This window comes from Convolutriloba macropyga, chromosome 1 (genome assembly GCF_964194025.1).
Source record: "Convolutriloba macropyga chromosome 1, txConMacr16.3, whole genome shotgun sequence".
In the NCBI taxonomy this organism is placed as follows: domain Eukaryota; kingdom Metazoa; phylum Xenacoelomorpha; order Acoela; family Convolutidae; genus Convolutriloba; species Convolutriloba macropyga.
The window spans coordinates 28,162,354-28,181,804 of record NC_134468.1 but is presented as its reverse complement, the minus strand read 5'-3'; the positions used below and the strand labels follow the sequence as shown (position 1 = coordinate 28,181,804).

General features: G+C 34.7%; 1 protein-coding gene across 1 annotated transcript in view; it reads left to right on the top strand.

Moving 5' to 3' along the window:
* The first annotated feature begins 334 nt into the window (after window positions 1-334).
* LOC142337586 (uncharacterized) overlaps window positions 335-19,451 on the top strand; it is a 64,252-nt gene continuing 45,135 nt past the window's right edge. Inside the window, exon 1 of the mRNA XM_075386928.1 lies at window positions 335-946. The gene's annotated coding sequence lies outside the window, so the exon portion shown is untranslated. The remainder of the gene's footprint in view (window positions 947-19,451) is intronic.

The window sequence follows — 19,451 nt, the reverse complement described above, 5'->3', positions numbered from 1 at the left end:
CGAATGAGCCTTATTAGTACCATACACATCCCCTACCATTTACCATACCTTCGGGCTACTTTGTGAACAAACCCGTACCTTAATATTGAAAAAAAGAGAGAGACAGAATCACACATGTTTCATAAAGCTTACATTCCCCCAAGATATGAGCAGCCTAGCCAGCCCCGAAGGATCGAAATAAGAAACGGGAATGGGTATTCTATATTTTGCCTGAATAATTAGTATATATGTGTTCAATATTGACATTGTGAATACATTATACCATTGAATTGATTTAAGCTAGGATTGGACGAAAATCAGAAATTTATACTGTCAATATCTTACCTCACTTTTCAGTAAAAGAAAAAACTAATAATTCCTTTTCTAGTCTCGTTTCTATTTTTTAATGAAAACAAAGGCTGCTGTATTCCATACTTATATTTTCCTAATCGAAAAGAGCATCTACGCTAGCCAATAAATATTCACTATCTTATCTGGTAAATGATAAAAATTTTGTTTACCTGTTATTGTTTACCAAATAAATAGGCCATCTTTGTTTATTTATTTCTAACTTCCACAATACCGTACCGTCAAACAAAAAACAAATGAACGTATGTTGGCGCCAACAACGGAACTTTGCGCCTCCCTGAAATACAATAAACAATACGCCTTTTCCCTCTTTATGGTATCTTTCCATGGATTTATTCTGTCTTCTAATTAGCGCTCACTTCTTTTTTCCAATTAGTTTCTGAACTGTTTACGTGGTTAGTGTCGGCTGCTTTCATCTAACCTTACAAATGAGTGTTCAAATTCCATGCTAATATTAGGGAACTCGATTAAGCGCCGTTAACTATCTGCTAACTTTCCAACTGTTTATTTTGGTTCAAAGTTATTAATTGCAATTATTTAACCGTGAAAAGAATTAGATTGTTGTGACATTTCGCGTCTCTTTTTATATCCAAAACAGGTAGGAGGAAAGTATTTTACATGACATCTAAACTTATTCTGATTGCATTTTTTTGTTACTCAGAGTACCAATTCAAGATATTGTTCTCAAATATCACCCCGGCTCTTGGTAATAGATGTTAATTTTAACATAAAGTAGCATCTACATCAAAGAAAACCAGAGATAGAAATTAGAAAACGAGGGGACAACGAGAGACTGAATTTTCCACTGATAGGAGTTTAAAAAGTAATTTACAAAGGTTGGGCGGAATAGATTGGGCATGATTACCAGGAAAACGTGACTTTTTTGGAATAACCAGTACCCTCTATGTTATTGGTATGCTATAGCCTGGCTAGCGTTTGGTTAGAAAAAAAAACAGCAAAAAATTGCCTTCTGGTGTATATTTATCAAAGTGTAGGCTTTCATTGCGCGGGTCACCAGTTCTTAATAGTTATACAAGGATCAGAAATGGTGAAATAAAAATCACAATCTTTTTCTTTGTTCGATCCTTGTTCCGTTATGAGGAAATCATACATTGTTCCATTTGTTCGATCCAAATAAGATTTTAGAAAAATCATGAATGATTCCTTGCATGAGATCAAGGACATCACATGACTCTAGTATGACTAACAAGAAATCAAGAATCTTTTTTCGGATCTGTTCCGTTTGTGCACCCCCCCCCAAGCTTTGTGAGTGCATTTTATTTGTACCCCCCCCCCGACACACGTGCTATATTTTTGCATGATGATTTACTATGTAATGACATGTGCTCTGTTTCTGGGGTTGCATAACGTATTGAGGGGTACAAACGGAAAAGATCCTTTTTTCTTTAAAAACTTGTTCTCACTTTTTGCGAAGCGAAACCATTTATGTATTTACGCCTCAACAGTTTGTTAGACCCCAAGTTACTCTAAGATGCATTTTAATAATTGCAAAATTCGTTGCCAATATGAGGCTCATTCTGTTTATACGATAAAAATTTGATATTTCAAAAAAATATATCACAGTAATATATACCAATCCATGTCAAATTTTTGATTAAAAAAATTTTTATAAAAAATATCAAAACATCTTCCAAGCTCGATAAATCTGTAATAAAATTCTTGTTGTGTACATAAAAAGCACATCTTATTCTGTATGCTTTAATTGTTGATTTGCATAGCTGCAGATACAAAAAAATTTGCGGCGTGATAGCCGAGAGGTAAGGTGTGTGATTCACACGCCAATAATTGATAGTTCAATCCCCTGCCCCCGTGAAGCTGTTTGTGTAAGGATGAGCTCTTACTTAACCATAGCTTCAGGTTGACCATAGTCTGACCAATGTTGGCTGCAATGATGGTACCACGTGAAAGTTTCAGACGCAAAAAAAAGTGGCCATTCAGACGCAAAAAAAAGTCACCAAAAAAGAGCAATGCTGCTCATAGAAAGAACAGTCTGAACTGTGCGGAATAATAAGAAAAAGGGCAGCTGAGAACAGGCTACTGTATGACTAATGCTGTTCCGCTGCGATTACGCAGGAACCAAAATTATTATTTTTATTATTAAATTTGTCAGTGTTCTACGTGTCGTGTATGATCTTGAATGTTTTTGAAATCAAGTCACGATTGTCCAAAATATATCTTAGACAAACTTAATTAGCTCGAAATTTTTAAATGCTTCTGGTAAGGTAACTAGAACAAAAAATAACACTTGATCTCAGTATGTCAAACAACCAACCAGAAAAATACCATATGACGTTGTATGACAAGTAGAGCTGACATCGACCAATAAGTGTGACAATAAATAACTTTGCATGAGGGGGCAACTCGAGACACACTAGCGAACTACAGCGTGTTTAAAAAACGCAATCACCAAATATTTTGACTTGCAGCCGCTAAACAGACACGTCACGAATAATATCTAGGTTTAGTCTTTCAGAATTTCTAAGTGTAAACATAATACAAAATTTTTAAAAACATTAATTTAATTAAGAAAAGTATAATTTAAATTTACTTGGTGCTAAAATGTTGGAAGGCAGCTTATGCATTATCCAACTATTCAAAATGTAACTAGCTGAAATGAGTGGCCACAATGCGGAGACCTTTTAGGGAGAAAATAAACTTCTTAAAAAATCTGTTTTATTAGTGAGTTTTAACACACATATGATACCTCATAGAAAAGTTTGGCAAATCAAAGCAACGAAATTAATCTAAAATTAGGTCTGTTTTAATTACAGCCGTCTTGTAGTTTGTCAAGATTGGAAAGAATGTCAAATATTGCTATGACCATCTGTTCTTTCTATAATAATGAAGAGTAATTTAAATCAGTTTTCTCAAATTGCGTTTTGAACTAAGTTGCTGTGGCATTCTTACAGTTTAGTTATTACCGTATACAAATAGTGCAAAGCATAGAAATGTGTTGGGTTCGAGATTGTTCAAATTTTGTATTTTGCCCTAAAATCACTCATCCGCACCTCTAAGCCAAAATTGTTTAACCTCAATAGTGTTTTGGTGAATATTTGTTTTTTAAAACATTAGCACAGTGTGTGGTAAAGAGGTACCAATGTACCACTAACTCTGATCATTCCGTTGCTACTTTATCATTTTCATAATCTATTTCACTTTTAATTGTATTTCAGTCTGCCCCCTATTCAAAATTTTCTTATGCTGTGATGTTCATTTTCATGATTCTTTCACTCCTTATACTTTCCACATTAATATTATTCATACTCTTGTTCATTCCGCATCGTAAACAATTAGATCTGCTCATACAGTTCTCGTCTGCTGCTAAGTCATTCAATCTATTCAGAACTCTTCTTTGGACCAGTTGTAATTCATTCTTCCAACTCATGTTTTCTAATCGCCTAGCGGATAAAGCTCTCTAAAAACTTAACTCAATCGCCCCGCAATTAGCAGTAATCCTACAGAGAACCATAAACCTTTTTCGCTCTGCAAATCAGCACTGTTTAAAATCAATTAAGCTTTCGCAGTACAAATAAGTTTGATTCGCTACCCAATTCAGCTCTGCATTGTGAAAACACCGATTAGAACCGCGAATCAATAAATTTCTGTTTTGTACCGTAAGTGTGTACAACATGCCGCAGTTTAGCAGGATCGCAACGTTTCCACTGACGATTGGTTCTTTTTGGTGAAAAAGTCTCATCAAACCCACCACTTCGTTGGGAGAAGTGGAGGACACAAGTAAATCTTGCAACATTGGCCGAGGAGGGCATCAATCTAGACGTGCTAATAAATCCAAAACGAACCACCGTAAATCTACCAACTGAGCTTTGATACAAAAACCAGTTGATGATCCAACCGAGGTGACCGAAGCTGAGAAAAATCCCGAAACGCGCAGAAAGAACTCTCGTGGTAAATAAAATGCCAAAAAAAACAGACGCAGGAATACTATGCTCTGACCGCCCTTCCAATCTCTCTGGTCAGAAATAAGTTTGACTGTTGTATCTGAGCATTGGCACCGACAGAAGGCAAACTTTGATCCGCAAAGAAACCACACGCAGTAATAAACGAACTACCGACAATCGAACTCTGGACCATAATGGAACCCGCATTCGTGCACCTCCGACACATCACCTTCAAAATGTATCTATTTTGTTCTCGAAAAAGAAAAAGGGAGAAAAAGTAGAACAATTCTACAGCACACTCAAAGAATGAGTGGAGAATTGTAACTTTAAAGACTGTGAGGAGACAATAATCAGGATTATATTCATAACAAACTTGTCAGATATCGAAATACAGTGTCATTTGCTCCGTGAAGCAACAAAACCAAGCCAAGCACTACAAACGGCAATCAAAATGGAAATGGTAGTGCTTAATCAATTGAAAATAACAACACAACTCCTCTATCAACCAAAACAGCGTTCAAAACACTAGTGGTTTTCTCAACTCGAAACGCCAACAATAGACAAACACAAATTTCACAAAGCGGAATCAATCAAATGAATGCCGTAATTGTGGACAAGGGTGGCAACCAAACCACAAACAACACTGCTTTGCACCAGGAAAAAATGCAATAATTGTGGGATAATGAATCACTTTGCGAAAATGTGTAGAAAACCGAAGCTAACCGAGATGTACAAAATATCGAAAACGCTAACGAAATTGACTAAGAATCACTTAATGCAAATACACACAAAATTGCTCCGGAAAAAATCAAATCCACATTTGAAAAAATCCAAGTAACATTACTGCTCGATTCCGGAAGTGTCTGTTCAATAGTCACAAAAGACGTTGCACTATCGATCTTTGAAAACTGCAAAGAAGCAAAATGGGTAACAGAGGAGACAAAATATTAAAAACTTTTCAAACGAACCAGTAAAGACTCTTGAAACACTAATGACATCAGTCGAATGCAACAACTGGTGCGCCAAAAACGAACATAGATGGTGGAAAACGGCATACGACCATTATTCACGCGAGGAACATTGGGAATACACATTAAACAACAACAAGCCATAACCAGAATAGTAAACTGTATCAACACACCAAACCCCATGAAGCAAAAAAACGCTGACAAATTTCCCAGAATAGTAAACAGAATTGGTAAGTCAAAGAACCGCAGAATAGAATCACAACACCACAAAAGCTATTAATCCCGTCGCCAAAAAGGTAGAAACATTCTTATAAATATTCAAGACAAAGTTATAAAGGCGTTACAGACACTGTAAGCGCAAATATAAATTGAAAAACTTGTTTCCTTCTGCGACAAAACTTTATTTTTCCAATAGTCATCACAGTTAAAAAGGACAACTCTATAAAATTAGCACTTGATTCAAAAAGTATGAATAAATCGATCCACAAAAATAAATAACAAATGCCCAAAACATTTAGTCTGATTCAAACAAAATCACAAATTTTAAGCGTAAGCATAGAGCGAATTAAATCATTTTTTACTGTAATCGATTTGAAGTACGCGTATAGCCAGCTCAACCTACATCCGGAATCAGCACTTCATTGCACTTTTTATATATTAAGCAGTGATGGGACAGGCGCGTACTGCTTTAAAACGGCATTCTACAGACTCACGGATATGCCAGCCACTTTCCACAAAGCTATTGTTGCAATCCTTCCACGACTAACAAATACATACTGTTCTCTGGACGATATACTCATTGTGGGTTGCGGAATATTGAATGAACAAATGACACTAAAAGAAAGTCCCACAAAAAGCTACACGACGAAAAAATAAGAATAGATCTACCGTTATTCCATTTTGCAAAAGATTATATCAAATGGCCCGGCAAAAAGTTTTAAAAAAATGAAATAACACCACGTGATTCGAAAACAAGTGCAATACTAAATTTCAAGCCATACAATACTCTAAATAAATTAAGGTCTTTCTTGGTTCTGTCCTTCATCTCAGTAAATTCATACCAAGTCTATCATAACTATTCCACTCTGTTAGACCACTGTTGAAAAAATCAAAAAATTTCAATGGACTGATAATCAAAGAAAACATTTTGGAAAAATCTAAACCAAAATAGCAGAAGCAACCGAAAATAGACATTATAGCCCCAAGCCGGGAGAGAAATGCGATGCATCACAACAAGGCCTCGATCCTGCGCTAGAACAATTTGACCCTAAAGGGGGGGGGGGAAACGGTCGCATTTACATCCCCTTTTCTAAACTCTATCGAAACAAGATGTGGCGTGAACGAACTAGATTTATTGGGTTCATCTGGGCCATAGAACAGTTCGAGTACTAATTATATGGAAAAAAATTTTTCAATAAAAACAGGCTACCGCGCCCTAATATCTGTAATGAAAGAACGGCGCTCAAATAATTCAAATAATATTAGACTCAGGCGCCGGGTCGATAGATTTTTGCCCTTTAATTTCAAAAATGAGCACTTATCAGGCACACGCATGTGACGTGCCGACTACATTTCGCGCGAACCGCACCTCATAGCACCAAATATTATCCAATATGACAAGCAATTAATTGTTGCAAATTTGGCTCTAATGAAACAAGCTGTTTAACACTTTCTACTTAACAAATCGAATTTTGAGTGAAACGCGCCGCAATTACAAGCAATCTGTCAACCGAATTGTGCTAATTATCACTCAAATCGCTTTGCGAATGAAGATTCTATCAACGCCTAATTAAAATACAGAGTGAAGACAAATTCTATAAACTTTTCAATGAAAATGGGTAATTTAAACAACTATTGTGGACAAAATCAATCCACCAATATGATATAATAGCTACAGAACAGTTAGACAAAAAATCTGAAATTTAGGAGCGAATCGCAAACAAGTTTTTTAATCTAGTCGAAATGCTTTGCGAAAGCAAACAACAAAACACACCATCTAGAGTGCGCTTCGATGAAGAAGGTGGAAGCCAGGCCCCTCTCGCAACGCAAACACCAGAAAATTCAGCCACCGATTCTACCCGTATACCTGAATTAACCCCAATGCATCGGCGGAAATATAGGCAATGTATTCAATTTTGCTTTTAGCAAATTTTTCACAAAGAAGTTGCTGGTCAGTCTGACATTAAAAGGTGCAATACCCAATGAGGTACGCGATTGCGTACTAACCGGATACGAGGAGGGCTGCAAACAGATCAAGCCCTACATTCATTTCTTCTGGTGCGGCCTGCATATAAAGTCAGATTGCGTTTGCACCAACGACCGCATCGCAATACCACATGCAATTAAGTTTGCGTAGATCGATGTTATCCACAGCACTTAACCGTAAGCTAGTGAATGACTGATATGACTTTCCGCGCCTGGTGGCCATACTTGAACAGAGACATTGTAAACAAGAATTCAAAATGCACACCTTGCATTAGAATAGGTATAAACTTGCAAACCTATAATTCCCCCAACTAAATGTCAACATATTATACCATGCATTGAACCAAATGAGGAAATACAATTTGATTTTGGCGGTCCAATCTATAATTAATAGATTTATAGATAATTAGGACTAGACTATTAGATAATCAAGACGTATATTTTTAGCATGTATAGATTGTTTCTCAAAACTTCCATCCACCGCAAAATGCGAGCACGCTGCTGTTAAAAGCACGTGAAAGTTTCTACAGAATCGAACTCTGCTAAACGGCGTACCGCGCCGCATTCGCCTTGACCAAGCTCACTGCCAAGTATTAAAGCGAATAAATAAGTCCTGTGAAAGCCATAATTTTAAAGTACTCGTGGCTCCAATCAATGACCATAGGGGGATTGGCCTTGATGAGCGGCTAATTCCAACTGTCAAGTGCAGGCTCGGATGCAGTTTTGAAGCTATTTCTAATAACAACAAAGAAACTCAAAAAACTTGATTTTTTCCAACTTCGAATTTGCAGACAGAAAACATTAAAACTATGTCCATTTGGACACATTTCAGAAGTTGCCCTAATATGCCATTCAGCAACATAAAAATAGAACCAAATATGTCTAAACTGGCCTATAAAAAGGTTGTTGATAAGTGTTTAGATCAAAACACCGTGAATTCGACGCAGCTAATACCGTCAGAGAAATGAGACGATCCAGACAGAAGAGATACCGAAATAGAATTGAACAAGACCCACGCAAAAAAAACGCAAGCGGCAGGCGAATCATTGATCCGCAGGGCAAATCGCGTCTTGTTAGAGTTTAGGGACAGGGCAGACTGACACCAAAGTCTGAAGAATCGGTGCAGCTAATGCTCGCCAAAAAGATACCCGCGCACAAAAAAGGTCCAAGAAAGATTTTCAAGAACTATAAAAATAGTTGGAGCCCAGGTTAACAGTCGTTAAAGAAGATTGCTACACCTTAGCCATCAAAGAACCTGGTAAAAATTAGGTGATTGTAAGGTAATCAGACAAGGCAAAATTCGGGACAAAAGCTGAAAAGGACGATCCTCACGCAGATCGCCGATCAAAAACACACAACGGCAGGGTGACAGCGGATAAAATAACGAAACACGCCTAGACCTAATACAAAAATTAGGGGGGAACAAAAAGATTAGCCGCTAGACCCAACCGGATGACACAAGTGCGATCTCGTCACTGATATCAAACGTCTCACGCGCCCTAATAGTTCGTATACCGGCCAAACCACTTCCTCCCCCACCCTTACCGTCGCCGTCAAAAAGTCCCAAAGCTCCTGAAAACCAACATAAGCGCCCGAACACTTTTGCCCTCGAAGCGGAAATGAAATCCGATTGAAAATTCAAAATTTGTAAAACTTTTAACACAAATAAGACTAGTAGCTGACCAGCAGGTACTTTATTCAATTTTCGGTCATCATTCCAACTTCTTAACGAAAATTCACTAAAGCTTAATTTTCGTTTGTAAGGGCGGATATGTGGCACACATATCCCCCCTACAGATCCCCACGTACAACTAACTGTGATCAATTTGCTTCTTGATCGTTTTCAAAACCCATTTCCATATATAGTTGTAGTTCGATTTGCCCCATTCATAATTTGCTTATGTCTTTGATCTTCTTTTTTCATTCTTTCTACTTTCCATTTTAAGATTATTCATACTCTTGTTCATTCCGCGTCGTAAACCATTAGATCTGTTCAAACTATTCTCGTCTGCTGCCATGTCATTCAATCTATTCAGAACTCTTCTTTTGACCGGTTGTAACTCATTCGTCCAACTCATGTTTTCTAATCGGTAAGCAAATACAGCTCTCTAAAAACTTAACTCAATCGCCCTGCAATTAGAAGTAATCCTACAGATAACCATAAGCCTTATTCGCACCGCGAATCAGCACAGTGGAAATTCAATTAAGCATTCGCAAATCAAATGGGCCTGATTCGCTACGCGATTCAGCTCTCCATTCTAATAACATTGATTCGCTCAGCAAATCATCCAAATTCTCTTCCGTACAGTAAGTGTGTACGACACGATGGCATCTGTAATTACTAAAACTTAATATTTTGATTTTTCAAATAAAAATGTTTTATATGTCAATTAGAGCTGTGCTTGCATGGCACAAAATGTATTAGTTGTTTTTCAAAAACAAGAGCACCAAGTTTTATATTAAACTAAAAGTTTACACTCGGAAGGGAGTCTGGATTACAAGTTTGACAGCATGTTTGTGTGCTGCTGTTTGGCAAAGGATTGCTTTCTAAATTATTCCAAAGTTTAATTGCGCGAAGTTTGTCAAATTGATTGCAGGAAATTAAAAAATATATTTCACAACTTAAAGACCAAAATAGTAAATTTTAAACTTTTAATCTGTCAATTGAAAAATATACGGCTAAACAAATGCAAGATTGTGAGATTTTTTTCTCTCTAGTGATTTCTATAAACACGGACAATGAAAGAGACGCCAAATATTTAAAGGTAATAAAAGAATCATTTGTGAGGAAGGACAAATTTCGATGTGTCAGATATTTGCAATGTATCAAACCATAGAATTAACTGTTTTTATATTTTATATTTTAAAAGAAGGTTCCCTCATCCATTTTAGCGACTCCTTTTTAAAAAAATTATGATCAAATCAAATTAAGAGCCTTGTAGAAAAATTTACTCAAAAGATTTTGTTAATGCATGTTAAGTTTTAATTCAAAATGACTGGATTGAGATAAGACTTTCAACCTAAAAATGACCGCTATTGAGCGGCACGTGCAGCATGTGGAGCGGCAAGTGTATTTGTAACTCGCATTGTTTAAAACAGTTTGCGACAGTGGAATATTAGTGAGAAATATTGTGTTTTATAAGGCTGTTGCAGTTTTTTCAGACCATCCACTAACCTTAGCCAACAGTTTCGATCTTATATGGATCAGATGAAAGCGGATGGAGCGAACACTATCTAGAGAAATTGGCATCTATCTTAGTTTCATTCTCGTTATGACCTTCTGTTATTTGCAATAATGTTTAAAATTATGGTTTTTGTGGAATTTTTTTCCGAAAGAATGATTTTTTAACGCAGTTGTTTAGTATTACTTTGCAACATAAACTAGATGTAGTTTAGCATAATCATAAGAGGAGTAAATTTTAAAGTTTCATTTTACATTTTAAAAAATTTCAGTTTAATTGAAAAAATTAGTGCTTGCGTGGTTATTAAAAGGCAATGCATTGAGCATCCTAATTCCCAAGTGCTCCAATATATTATTATCATCATAATAAAAATTTGCTCTCATAACAATTAATTTCGTTCATGAAAGTATCAGTTTCAGCTCAAATGCGTTTGGAATCTCCGAAAAACCTCTGTAACCTCAATTTCAATGAGTGGTGTATATAGAATATACTAATCTATGAAAATGTTGAAAATCTTCTTTGTAGTAATTTTTATTGGGAGAATACTCTACTTTTACCATTCCCTTTTTGAAGAAATATTAATTCGAGTTGACAAAAATGATTAAAAGTAGGAAAAGCAGCCCAGTCATGGAGCCCTTTTCGATATCTTTTGATGCTAGATTTCACTGTTTTAATCATTTTGAACAAGACAATATGTTCAGCAGTTAGATTGCCATGATCTAGCCTTTTTTTTCTTGAGCAAATTGCTTTTCTGAATTTTAGCGTGATTAAAAACAACAGTTGTAGATTTCACAAGAAATAAACCTGCAGTTTTTTTTTAATTTTTGACAAAGCTTAAAATACTAACATACATTATCTGCGGTATATAATTATAAAGCGCTGTCACAGAATCACTCACTTTTTACTTTTTTTGCGAAATCTGAAAAAAGACAACGTTAACTCTGCAAACTACATTTATCATTGATGAACTGCCTCAACCAAAGCAATTTCCAGTACAATTTTATGAGAGCGTTTACAATGATTTATGAGGCAATTTTAGAGTTTATTTGAGACGTTTACGAGTTTTATTATTTAATGCAGACTCTGAATTCAAACATTGTTAACCCTTTTCGACCTAAATCGGAGGCGGAGACAACTTTTTTAACAGCTAGTTTCCGGGAGAGGTATTCTGTAATTTACAACTTAAGTGGAGAAATTTAATTTGTCTTTGCATCTCAAATTTCAATTGAATCTGATTATGGAAAAAACATCTTTTTGACCTTAGTACAGCTACTTGAAGCCCAACCATTGTTAAAATGAGCACAATAAAAGCGTTCTCAGTTAGATATTTGGTGTCCAAAAAATTACATTGCAATCAAATGTCATATGACACCTGGTATAATCATACAATGTCATTTAGAATTTCTATAGTTTCCATGTAAATCATAAAGGATCGCACAAAACTGAGTAAAAATGCAAAGCACTTGTAGTAACAGTTGCTATTGTAATCATTTGAAAAATAGACTACGCTATGGCTAAAACGTTTCGACATTTTTTCCCGGTAATCATTAAAAGTCTTGAATGATTTGCATGATTCCCGGTAATTGTACAAGAGTCGAACAGAAAATTTTCATGCATGAAGAAATCCCAATCTAAAACTCTCTCGTGTGAAATTACCCAATATTTCTTGCGTGATGAAAAATCACGCAATTTTTTGTGAGAAAAAGAGCGCCTCGTGTGATTTCACATGTGAAAATATTTGTCGTGTAATAAAAAATTACATGATTTTTCGTTTGAATGAGCGTATAAAAGAAAATAGCACTTTTTAAACAAATACGTTTTAAGCGCTAGCTGTTTTTTAGTTGTTGTAATGAAAAGTCATGACATGAACACGAATGTGAGAATTTTTATGGAAACCAAGAAAAAAATCAGCCTATCTTATTTTTGACAGGTTTACTGACCTTTGTCTGTTGTGTTTTAGGCATTGAAAATTTCCCGCCGAAACTTAATAAGGGTGAATTAGACTCAAAAACGATTGAATCGGAGCCTCAGAGAAAGATGAGCAAAAGAAACCAGAAAAAATTATTGTTCTTTTGCCTCATATGTGTGTTAGTCCATATAAAGCGGAAATTGCCTCAAAATTTCTGACCCTTTTTTGGTTGTAGCCAACAAAAAACAACAATGAAACGGGTGTTCCTGACATTGAATCAGTTGATTTGGCACAAAAATATTAAGAAAAGGCTGAAAAAAAGAAAATTTACCGAGACTTTATTAATTATATTTTGTTTGTACGTAATTTTTTTCCATTGTTTTCGTCACTTCAAGAGCTACTTTGGCAATATTTAAATCAGAACCTGCAGTTACTGAAATTGCTGATCTGATTGAAATTTTTCACAAGTGAAACTGACTGATAGCTCGAATGACATCAATTACAACCAACTACTAAAACCAAAACTTGTAATTTTGTCTACTAGATCTTGTTTAATTAAATTTTGAGATAAATGTTTTCAATTCTAGATGGTCACTTTAAGAATATAGTTGATAATATCTTTTCTATAAAGTGCGTATTCAGAAAACAACCTAATCGGTGCCGAGAAAAAAGGTTTTTATTTTTCTGCACATGAGTTTTAGTGGGAGTTCACATGAAAAATCGTTTGTTGACACCCAAATTTTGGGGAAAAAAGGAGTCACAGTTTATTTGGCTGTTAGACAATTTTTCATTTATGTTTAAATGAAACTTTCTGGTTGGTTACCACGATTTTTCATCTGATTTATAATAAACTTTCGGAAATTTTTTCATGTAAAATTTCACAACTTTTTCGCGTGTTTGCACATTGTTCAATTGTCACATGAGATTTCATGTGACAAATAGGTGACATTTTGTGTGATTTTACATGAAAAATGACAGAAAACTTCATGTAAACCACACCAAAGATCGTGGTGGCCAACCCGAGATTATCATGTAAATTTACACAAAAAATCATGTACCAGCCAGATTTATCGGCTGTGTCACGTTTTTCCCAAAAAAATGATTAATGGGGATTTTTTCTGAACGCTGAAATTAGAAAATGTCTCAAAAACTATTAGAAATTTTTCCTTATAATCGTACAAATTCGTCTTTGATTCGTATGATTTCGCAATAATTCCAAAAACAAAACTCAGGGAGCTTAAAAACATCAAATTCAAAGAAACGCATTAAGTAGGACAATTGTGGTCTCTAAACTTGTTTTAGAAAAGTGTTGGTTTTGTCAAGTACCCTAGTAATTTATTTGTCAAAGATTTCAAAAAAATCTCAACTTAATATAGTTTCCGATGTTATCTTTTTTACCTTTATTATCATAAAGACACTGAGTGAATGAAAACAATTTATCTGTTGACGGAAAACTTTTTACCACTGGCACATGATGCTAAAGTTTTTCAAGATAGCAAAATCCTGATATTCTCATTCTTGTTTTCAATTTTAAGTAAACATTTTCTGTCACGTTCTGATAGATGTCTTGAAAATAAAAGTATCAAGCTCAGTCTGTGCATTTTTAAAATTTTTACATGACTTTTGTTGCTAAGTTTTGAGCCGGCAGGCTAAACTTCTCTTTGAGTTTGAAAATCAATTTTACGAATTTAGATTAGTTATTGCATCAATACCCCTAAATGAGCCCTGAAAATGGTCAATTCTCAATTTTGTAATTCAGTTCTGAGTTATTGCATTTACAGCGCATTTTTTTCTTTTTAATTGAGTACTTTTTTGTGGAAAAGGCTGATTTAAACAGAAACAATTATAAGTAAACCCTTTAATCTCTAAAAGAGGACATTTTGTGGTAAATTCGACTCTGAGTTCCCTCTACACTTTACGATGTAACTTCCTCCAAGTGGAATGCAACATCTTTAGAGTTGAAAGATCTCGTTTGTTCTGAATAATTTTGAAAATTGACGTGTAAGCAAAAATTTGGGCAACAAGATTATAGTCAGCTCAAAATCCTGAGTGCTGCATTAATAAATGTCCATTAATGTCCCGAATTTTTTTTCAAGTCAGAAATAGCAATGCTTCACAGTTATCACAATTGGTGACTGTTCACTCGCCCGCTGTCCAAAATCAGGACACAAACAATTTGTTATCAGCTTTTTCCTAATGATTTCCCCAAAAATTATGCTGGCTTCATTGATGAATCCTTTGCAGAATGGTTTCTTAACAAAATTGCATGTGAAATTTTCATTTTTTAACTGCTGTTCAGTCTTGGTTTTCATTTCCTGTATTTTGTTTAAACAATGCCTTGTCTTTTTTGCATACATGAGTTGAGCAATTTTTTGACATGCTGACAAACATTTGTTGAGCAAAAATTCCGTTCAAGTAAAAACTAGTTTCCTTCTAATCGAGCGATTTTTTTCTCCGACTACTCCCTACACGACGTTAAAGAGCAATTTGTCAGTTGTACTGATACCATTGATTGTTCCGACCCTCTTGAGGGGGAGGAACTATATACTCAAATGGGTTTTTTTTGTTCCGTGAATTTTCGCCGATCGATATATTCATCGTAGAGAGTTGAGACTGGTATCATTAGAAAGCTCGTCCAGCGTAGAGTATGAAATTAAAAAGGTTTTTTAATTTTCGTTTTCTACAGGGAGTTATCGAGGTTTAAAATTCTGAGAAAAGTAGAGTGAATTCACGTTGTTTTTATTCACATTTTCCGGAATTTTTGCCTAAATTTTCGTCAGTTTTGCTAAAATTTGCTATAATTTTTGAGAATAGTGTCGTTTATTTTATTTTTGAAGACGGACAAGCATTGTTGATTGTTTTAATTTAATTTTTTTGGTCAAAAAATCTGGATAAACATTTCAAAATTTAGCCTTTTTCATCAAACACAGCACGAAATAAGCTACTTTAGTCCACATTGATTAAATTTCCCGACAGTACACCCCCAAACAACACTCATACAATCTTTGTAGACTCAATGGGGGCTATTTCTACTTCAGAGTCCGCTGAGAGTGCTCTGTAGTTAAAACTTTGCCTTTTTTGCTAACTTTACTCGTTGATTATCAAAAATGCAGAATTCATTTTGAGATTTCAACTAATAAATTATCTATATCTACAACATTCAAAAAATCAATTGTTCCTAACGGACAATAAGCATTAGCAGGGATAGTTTTGGGCCATTCTTTGACTGTTACAATCCAAAAAAATCGGGTTGTAATCAGTCGGTCTTTTTTTTTAAAAAAAAAGATTTTTTTAATAATAAAGAACAGAACATATCAAATCAAAGCTCAGGAGTGATAGGTCCAACCAATTCGCTTGCTAAGCAGCTCCAAGCTAATGCTTTTAGTTTTTTAATTGAAAGTTTGTGGTCGTTTCTTTTTTAAAAATAATTGACTTTTCAATAAATAATGGCTTAATTAACTTTTCCTCTATTTTTTTCTTAATTTGTTCAACTTCCAGCTTAGTGTCAGCAAAGAAAGAATGCTTCGTCTTTCTATTGATTTAACATTTATTCTCGGCGCAGTTTTAAGCCTGAAGTTATTGTTTTCTGGCTTTGATACTACAAGATTTCAGATTTTTGTTTGTTTTGATATTTGCCAGTTTTTCACGTTTTCTAATTTTGTCACATTATCACATTATCACAGTTCTCATGTCACATTATTAGCGTTCAGAATAAGGCACATATTAAAATCGTGAAAGATATACATCATCGTTTCAACGGCCTCGACGCCTCTTTCTTGAAGAAATCAATTGAATTTTTTAAATTTTGTCTAACTGTCATTTATTCTTTGTCGTTTCCGTCTTATGAAATTTCCTGTATAGTGATAGCTTTCATTGGCTTTTCTTGAAAAAATAGAAGAACCGATATTCTGATATTAGTAGATAGCTGATGGCTTTCATGACTTTGAAAACAATCGTTTTCCAAAATTAAAAAAAAACTTTTCAATTTCGCATTTTTGTTCTTTTTATGTTTCTTTTTGTTACCTAATCTCGTTAGTTAATTACAGGTCAGATCTGACATTATGAGTGTCAAGGGAATAAATGGGATTGGTGTCCCAAAATCTTTTTTTAAAGAATTTGTTATGACCTTACTGTCTTCGACACCGGTTTTTCACAAAAAAAAAGTAAATTAATTTGATTTTTGTCATATTTGACGTTCTTTTTGTAGATGCAAGAAATATTCTGGATAATTGCAGGTCTCGAGAGCTTTTTTTTAATGAATAAAAGACCCTATTTAAATAGTTCTTTTTGTAATTAAAGCCTTTCATGACATTGAAAGTAATTTTGTTTCGCAAAAAAAAAATTAAAAGTATTACTTTAGCACTTCGTCGCTTTTTGTCTACTTGTTACTTAGTCTTACTAATGAATGGCCACGTAATACGTTATAGCTGTTTGAAGAAGGCGCAATCGAATATATTTTGAGGGCCAAAATATGGCTTGACGGTTTTGACAGCGTTTTCTGGCAAGTTTCAATTGAAATTTTGTTTGTTTTTTTGTTGTTCTTTTTAGCCGCTTTAAAAAATGAATAAGGACAGGTCCTAATGCCCTTCTATAGAAACAGTGGTAATCGTAAATTTGTGGAAATGTTAATTGATTCATAATGGTATTTATTACTTTGTAGTTAACTGTTTCAAAAATATAAGTTAATTTTTTACTTTACTGTTTTTGTTCTTTTTTGTATAATTGTTACCAAACCTTTTTATGGACTGGTCGCATATGTTTTCTGGTGATTTATAAGTTATTTTTGTTTAGTTTTAGGTTTATCTGACGGTATGTTGACTTTTTTATTAAATTTAGTTTTTAAGAGGGACATAAATTTTTTGATGTAATTAATGTTTGTTGTTTTTGTTGTTTGATTTTGCTGTTCGTCTTGACTCGCTTTCTTAATATTGACATATTACAGCAATCTAATGCATCAATTTTTGCTCCACTGAGTTATTTGCTTTGGAGGCTATCTTATCGTTCATACAGAATTTTTTGAAAAAGACTTGGACTTTTGTGGGATTCGCAAAAAATTTTTTTTGGGTTTTTCTATCTGTTCCTCATTTGGTAGACAATTATGCCAAAATTGTGGATGGGCGGGGTCGGAACCTTATGTGCCATCGCACATTACCGAGCCGCCTTGTTGTAATTTACCCTAAACTACAGAACCAAATTGGCACCAGAGCATGACCTGCAGATTTATGTGTTAGTGCAGAATGATGCTATTCTGTTTGCTATTCTATTCAATTTTTCTGGGTTGGGAGGGTTATAATTTGATATGAAGGTCACGAAAGAGCATCTTAAAGTGCTTTCCGTGAGAGGTTGTGCCACAGGCATAATTCTAAACCTTACAATTCGTTGCTTTGTAAACAACAACAGCAAATTTTATGTCTGGTAAATGCACATTGGGACATTTAAACTAAGTGCTGTACACATCTTTCCCTCTCATATTATATTTACCTCTCTCACTCTATTTTGATGAAATAACCAGAAAAAGTACATTTCTTTGACGAGTAAAGTTGCAATGCATAAGAGTTCATTTAAGTTGCCTATAGGATTGCACAATGATTTTGATTAATTCTCTCTCAGAGCCAAATTTACGTGTTCTTTTAAGATTATTTCTTTAGCAATCATCTTGCAAGATAACCATTTGTCTTGCAAGATTCTTACAAGATCTTGCAATATAACCATCCGGTCTCGACTGGGGTATTCATGGAAAGTGATGTTCGTTTTCACGTGGACAGTATCATGCTTAAAGTGAACAGGGCCACCTAAAACTGACCTCCTCAGATTAACTTAAGGCAGACAATTGATGTCACCATTTATGTCTGCGTCTGACAATTGGTTTGTAGTACTAAATCAAAAATCACCCTACCATGGCAATTTTATATTTAACTCACAGACAATGAAGCTGAGATTGCTATCCCCTCTAGTCACCAGTGCGTGCGATTAACAAAAAGCACATCAAAATTCAAACTGCAAGGTCAAATGAATTCTCATTGTATTAACTTTTGTCCATTTATACGAAATGTTCAACATCATTTGCAATTTGTTCATGGTACTAAAAATGTCACAATTTTCTGCCAGCTATTAAGTTTTCAGTTGTAGCCTTATGCACTTTTAATGAAGTTTAAACTGTTCTATTTCAATATAAATCATAGGCTCAATGTGTTTTGGAATTCGCGATCTGATTAGTTTTTGAACGTCACGTGAACAATAAAATGATTCAAGTATTTGTAAATTGTATTCAACGTTACTGACCTGAAATTAACCAGAATCTTTTCATTAAAATGTACTCTTGTAAACCAACTGTCTTGAACCAATTGCTCTTACCACTTCGTGTCAAAAACACATGATTAAAGTAGAGTTAAGTTGCCGCCTGTTTTGCGTTCTCTCTTGACATGGCTCAAGGCTGAATTTTTATTGATTTTCAGCACAAGCACCAAATTTAACCTAATACCTACGAAGCGTAAGGCGACTTCAGTGATTCAATCTAATAAATGGAGGATACATTCTCAGAAAATATCCACACGTGACTGAATATGTGTGGGTTTTGAACGCTTAATGCAATCTTGTCTAAAACAGACAAATTAAATCAAAAGTTGATTAAAATGTCAGAAAGGATGCCATGTATTAATCTGTGACCATGATTTGCAAAATCTTTTTGTTATGGAGTCGAAAGTCTTTTTTGCGTCTGTCAGTTTATATAAAAAAACCTCCTCGAACCTAGCTAGCCGCAGAAAAATTGTTTGTCTCCAATTAATAAGTAATGGATAGTTCATTAGCTCTGTAAAAATGAACAAACAAAGACGAATACAGAGACGTGGGGTTAATTTTTTTTTTCAGGTGGTCAAAAATTATTTCCATATCCACTAGACGCGAAAGGCATTTAAGTTTA